A 6445-nucleotide genomic window follows, 5' to 3' on the forward strand; every position below is an offset into this window, starting at 1 on the left:
CCGGGATGAGCTGAACCAGGAGTTAGCCCTGGCTGATGTTCAGATCGCCGCCCTCAAGTGGGAGAACGATCTGCTAAAGGCCAAGGACGTGGAGTCGCAGCAGAAGGTGCAGGCATTGGAGGCTCTGAACAACGACGCGAAGGACGAGCTGGGACAGTTGCAGGAGACAGCCTACATCCTGCAGGAGGAGTTAGACGAGGTGGTGCAGAAGGCTCAGCGCAAGAAGACCAAGATACAGGAATTGAAGAACCGTGTGGACCTACTTCAGACCACAATTGTCGAGCTGGAGGATGCGCTAGAGGAGGCCCGTGACGACGGGGAGGACGTTCAGGCTGAGGACGAGGCATTCCTCAGTAATGACGAGGACTACGAGGAGGAGATGCAGATTAGGGTTGAGGAGTTCGACTACGAGATGGCCGACTCCGGAGACGAGGACGAGCCGACGGAGGAGGAGGAGGACCCTGAGGAGGTTATCTTCGAGTCCGACGTTGAGACCGACCGTGACGAGTAGACACTACCTTATTAGAACCCTTTTCGCTTAGTTTTTCCCTAGTTCTTGGTTTAAACAGTACTGACCAATCAAACTTTGTGGTTGGCAGACTTAGGATTTTTCGTGAAACTATTCATTCGAGTTTGATTGAGTTTAATAAAGTCGAGTTTATTTAAGTCAATTTATTTGACTTCTTCATGCTGCAAGCATCTATGGGTAGTTATGTTCTTATAGACCCTTCTTTCTCGACTCTTATCTTTTCCAGCAAGATGTCAACCCGCAACCCTAGGAGCAACACCGGCAACAACAACACTGGCAACACCAACCCCAACCCCAACACCAACGCTGGCAACAACAACAATGGAGTACCCGGACTTGCTGAATTTTTGCAAGCTCAGACTCAGCTAGTGAACCTGCTCACTCAGAACCTGAACCAGAACAACCGCAACAACCCGCCACCTCCACCACCACCCTGAAGGGGCGCGTAGAGATAAACAAAACTTTTCCTACGCGAACTCCCAAGATCTAGCCGAGGTAGAAGGCCACGAGGATTACCACTAGACGCGCAGTTGCGGATTATTGATGCGGCGCCTTGATGCAGTGCAGTCCCTCGATCCGATCCAGCCGATCCAATCCCGCGATCGTCGAAGTGCTGAACGTACAGCACCTCTGCCGGTATCCACACGTGCGAGGAGGAGCTCCGGCGGCGGACTGCTAGATCCGGTGCGACGGTTGAACTGAATCGGGCTAGGGTTCTCAACGCATGAGAGTGGAAAAAACCGTGCCCTTTAGGCATCCCACGCCCCTGCTTATATATCGAGTGGAAGTGGGCTCCAAGCCTTGTGGCCCATCCACCCTGCGAGTCCAACTCGCATTGTCAGCCCAATTCCAGTTCGGGTCCAACCCGACCAAATATTTGCTCCCGCTCTTAAGTGTGTGACCCCACAGGCTCATGGCGACTTGGACACGATTGGAGTCCGACTCACAATCGATCAATCGGTAGCGGCTCCTAGCAGAACGTGCCGACTCCCAAGTACCATCGAGTCATGACGACGTACCTTCCAATGTGACATACGTCTTAGTCCCTTTTTGCCTCACGATATACCTTGTCGAACTATAGGCGATTAATCGTCATCCCTTTAATAGTTCAACTCTCTTCTCGATCTGTGATATACGATTCATCCGACTAACTCTTAGTCGATCGACCCGGTTAACAATTAACCAAGTCGCGCATGGCCATGCTTCCCGAATCATATCACTCGAGAGGGCCCAGAGAATATCTCTCCAGTCGGAGGGGCAAAATCCCATCTTGGTTATCCACATCACACAGCTTGATTCTCAGTCAACCCGAACTCTGCCTTTATAACTGCCCTGTTACGGAACAACGTTTGACAGAACCTAAGTTGGTGATCCACAACTCGGATTGTGCGATAACCTCAGGTCTAAGGATTACATTGATTGAGACATGCAAATGACGACCTACTCGTTGCATCTCAATATGGGTCAGTCCGACTCGCTAAACTCTTTAGCCGAGTCCGTGTAAGCTGGAATGACATCACCATGCCCATGACAAGTGGAACCAAGTCATCAGCCAACTTTCACATTAGTCTAGGTTATGTGTCCAGCACAACCTCAATGACTAAGGACAATTTAGTATGAACAACATGAATACATAGTTCCACAATCAAATCACATATTCAATGATACATATCAGATGTTCAAACAAGGACAACTCAATAATATTTATGAATACATTGGGAATTACATCATACATGATTGCCTCTAGGGCATATTCCCAACAGTCTCCCACTTGCACTAGAGTCAATCATCTTGACATCATATGTCTAGACATCTAATGCCCATACCTCTCATGTGCGCCTCATGCTTAGGCTGTGGTAGCGCCTTTGTCAACGGATCTGCAATGTTTGCATCCGTGTGTACCTTGCATAACTTGATATCACCTTGTTCGACGAACTGGCGAATGAGGTGGTAACGCATGAGTATATGTTTGTTCTTCTGGTGTTGTCTAGGTTCCTTGGCTTGTGCGATAGCACCATTGTTGTCACAATATACGTCCAATGAATTGGACGCGCCCTGAACCACACCAAGATCAATCAGGAGATTCCTGATCCAAACGGCTTCCTTTGCTGCCTCCGAGGCAGCAATATACTCAGCCTCTGTTGTAGACGCAGACACAGTATCTTGCTTGGAACTCTTCCAGCTCACAGCCCCTCCGTTCATCACGAACACATATCCAGATTGCGAACGAGAGTCATCTGAGTCGGTGAGATAACTCGCATCCGTGTAACCCTTTACACTGAGTTCATCCTCACCTCCATAAACTAGGAACATGTCCTTAGTCCTTCTCAAGTACTTAAGGATGTTTTTAACTGCTACCCAGTGGCTTTCGCCAGGGTCAGCCTGGTATCTGCTTGTTGCACTTAGAGCATAGGAGACATCAGGCCTAGTACAAATCATGGCATACATGATGGATCCGACTGCCGAAGCATACGGGATCGCACTCATCCGATTTCGCTCATCAGTTGTCGAAGGACACTGAGTCTTGCTAAGCTTTACACCATGGGACATCGGTAAGAATCCCTTCTTAGACGATTCCATGTTGAATTTCTTCAACACTTTGTCCAAATATGTACTTTGACTCAATCCAATGAGCCGCCTAGATCTATCTCTATAGATCCTGATTCCCAGTATGTAAGTTGCCTCACCCAAATCTTTCATTGCGAAACTCCTTTCCAATGATTCTTTGGTTTCTTGCAACATCAAGACATCATTTCCCATCAATAATATGTCGTCCACATATAAGATTAGAAAATTTACTTTGCTCCCACTAAACTTCTTGTACAAACAAGAATCATGATCGCTCTTGATGAAGCCAAAAGATTTGACTACCTCATCAAAGCGAATGTTCCAACTCCGAGATGCTTGCTTCAGTCCATAAATGGATTTCTGAAGTTTGCATACCTTGTCAGCGTTAGCCGGATCGACAAAACCTTCGGGCTGTATCATATACACGTCCTCAGTTAAATTTCCATTGAGGAAAGCCGTCTTGACATCCATCTGCCATATCTCATAGTCGAAATAGGCTGCTATAGCTAACATGATCCGAACCGACTTAAGCATCGCTACGGGCGAGAAGGTCTCGTCGTAGTCAACTCCTTGAACCTGTCGGAACCCCTTCGCGACAAGCCGTGCTTTATAGACAGAAACATTTCCATCCATGTCAGTTTTCTTCTTAAAGACCCATTTGCTCTCGACGGGTCTTGCACCGTCTGGCAGATCAACCAAGGTCCAAACTTGATTTTCATCCATGGACTTTAACTCAGATCTCATGGCTCCAAGCCATGACTCAGAATCAGATCCCACCATCGCTTCCGAATAAGTTGTCGGCTCATCACTGTCTAACAGTAATACTTCACGAGCACTTTGCAATCTAGCAGATCTCCGTGGTTCTGGTGCTTTTACCGGCATAGATACCACGACCGGCTCAGCCTCTAAGACTGTAGCTGACTCGCCTCTAGCAGGTTCCTCCCGAATTTCTTCGAGTTGCACTGTGCTCCCACTGACTCCCCGACTGAGAAACTCTTTCTCAAGGAAGACACCGTTCCGAGCGACAAACACTTTGCCCTCTTCTCGGTTGTAGAAGTAGTACCCTAAGGTTTCCCTTGGATACCCCACGAAAATACACTTATCCGACTTGGCCGTGAGCTTGTCCGACTGAAGTCGCTTGACGAATGCTTCACAGCCCCAAATCTTAAGAAAAGACAAACTCGGCCTTTTGCCAGTCCACATCTCATGCGGTGTCTTCTCTACCGATTTCGATGGTACTCTGTTTAGTGTGAACGCTGCAGTTTCTAGACAATATCCCCAAAATGACAAAGGTAGATCTGTTCGACTCATCATTGATCGTACCATGTCCAACAAGGTCCGATTCCGCCGTTCTGATACACCGTTCCTCTGCGGCGTACCCGGTGGAGTAAGCTGAGGAACTATTCCACAACTCTTTAGATGGTCATCAAACTCATGGCTCATGTACTCGCCTCCACGGTCCGACCGTAGAAACTTTATTTTCTTGCCGAGTTGATTTTGTACCTCACTCTGGAATTCCTTGAATTTCTCAAAGGCTTCCGACTTGTGTTTCATTAAATAGACATATCCATATCTACTCAAATCATCAGTGAAGGTAATTAAGTACTCATAACCACCTCTGGCTGTCGTGCTCATTGGGCCACATACATCACTATGTATTAGATCCAACAAGTCAGACGCCCTTTCACAACTCCTTGCAAAAGGCGTTTTGGTCATTTTGCCGAGTAGGCATGACTCGCATGTCTCGAACGACTCCAAGTCGAACGAAGTTAAAAGTCCATCATCATGGAGCTTCTTCATGCGCTTCCAACTTATATGACCAAGCCGACAGTGCCAAAAGTAAGTCATATTCAGATCATTTGGTTTTAACCTTTTCACATTTATGTTATAGACTGATTCACTATCAAGATTCAAAATAAATAACCCGTCCAGGACGGGTGCAAAGCCGTGAAACATATCTTTCAAATATAAAGAACAACCATTATTCTTAATATTCGACTCATAACCTTGTCTCATTAAACATGAGGCAGAAATAATGTTTCGACTAAGCACTGGAACATAATAACAATTATTCAGCTCCATTAAGAATCCTGAAGGTAAATGAAGTTGCATCGTGCCGACTTCCAACGCAGCGACTCTCGCTTTGTTGCCGACTCGAATATCAACCTCGCCTCTTGCCACGCTCCTAGTTCTTACCAGCCCCTGCAACGAGTTGCAGATGTGAATTACTGATCCGGTATCATATACCCATGAACTGTTAGGTGCATCAGCAAGATAAATGTCTATAACATTACAAACAAGCGTACCTGAGTTAGAAGTCCCACTTCCACTCTTGGCTTTGTCAGCCAAAAACTTGCTGCAGTTCCTCTTCCAGTGCCCATCCGTCTTGCAGTAGAAGCAAGTGGATCCAGCTGCAGGAGATGGCTTAGTCCCTGAGGCAGCGCTCGGGACAGAGTCCTGAGTTTTGCCTCCTGACTTAGCCTTCTTCTTCTTAGTCCAAGAACCCTTCTTGAACTTAGCCTTATTCTGCACCATCAACACTTGACTGGTGCCTTTCTTGAGGTCAGCCTCTGCTGTCTTGAGCATCCCATGTAGTTCAGTGAGCTTCTTATCCATACCATGCATGTGATAGTTCGAGATGAACGGAGCATATGCACTAGGAAGAGAGTTCAGAACTATATCTGTAGCGAACTCATCGCTTATGGGAAAACCCAGCCTATCCAAAGACTGCACGTAACCAGTCATCTTGATCACGTGCGGACTCAGTGGATCGCCGTCTTTGAGCTTACAGCCAAGCAAAGCTTGAGAGACTTGATACCTCTCGGTCTTTGCCTGAGCCTGGAACATACTTTTGAGGCTTTCGATCATATCGTAGGCCTCAACATTCTCGAACTGCTGCTGCAAGTCCGGTTCCATGTGTGCAAGCATAAGACAGCTAATTTCCGTAGACTCATCTCTAGCCTTACGGTGGGCATTCATGACAGCGACTGTCGCATCTTCATCAGGCTCATCTGGGAGTGGAGTGTCTAGAACATGGTCCTTCTTTTCTTGCTTGAGGACTATCCTCAGATTACGATACCAGTTGGTGAAATTAGTTCCATTAAGTTTATCTTTCTCTAGGATCGACCTCAACGCAAAAGTGGACAAATGAGGAAGGTTGCTAGGTGCCATTGATCTACAACAGAAAATATGCAAAACACTTAAGACATGTATTCATAAAAGAGCAGGAATATTAAACGCTTTAGTACTTATGCTCCCACTAGAACCAACATCTCTCCGATGGTTACTAAGTGATTCAGGATCCTAAATAAGCAAAACGACTAGTGAGCTTTAGCATCACCGCTAGCC

At 46.8% G+C, this 6445-nt stretch overlaps 1 long non-coding RNA gene across 1 annotated transcript; it reads right to left on the reverse strand.

Annotated features, from left to right (window-relative positions):
• Positions 1-5006: 5006 nt before the first annotated feature.
• LOC112271930 lies at positions 5007-5489 on the reverse strand. Its single transcript, XR_002965477.1, has 2 exons — positions 5404-5489; positions 5007-5299 (listed from the first exon to the last, which is right to left on the reverse strand). It is a non-coding gene; the product is annotated as an uncharacterized LOC112271930 (long non-coding RNA).
• Between the last annotated feature and the right edge of the window lie 956 nt (positions 5490-6445).

The sequence above is a fragment of the Brachypodium distachyon genome, chromosome 3, assembly GCF_000005505.3.
Source record: "Brachypodium distachyon strain Bd21 chromosome 3, Brachypodium_distachyon_v3.0, whole genome shotgun sequence".
NCBI classification, from domain to species: domain Eukaryota; kingdom Viridiplantae; phylum Streptophyta; class Magnoliopsida; order Poales; family Poaceae; genus Brachypodium; species Brachypodium distachyon.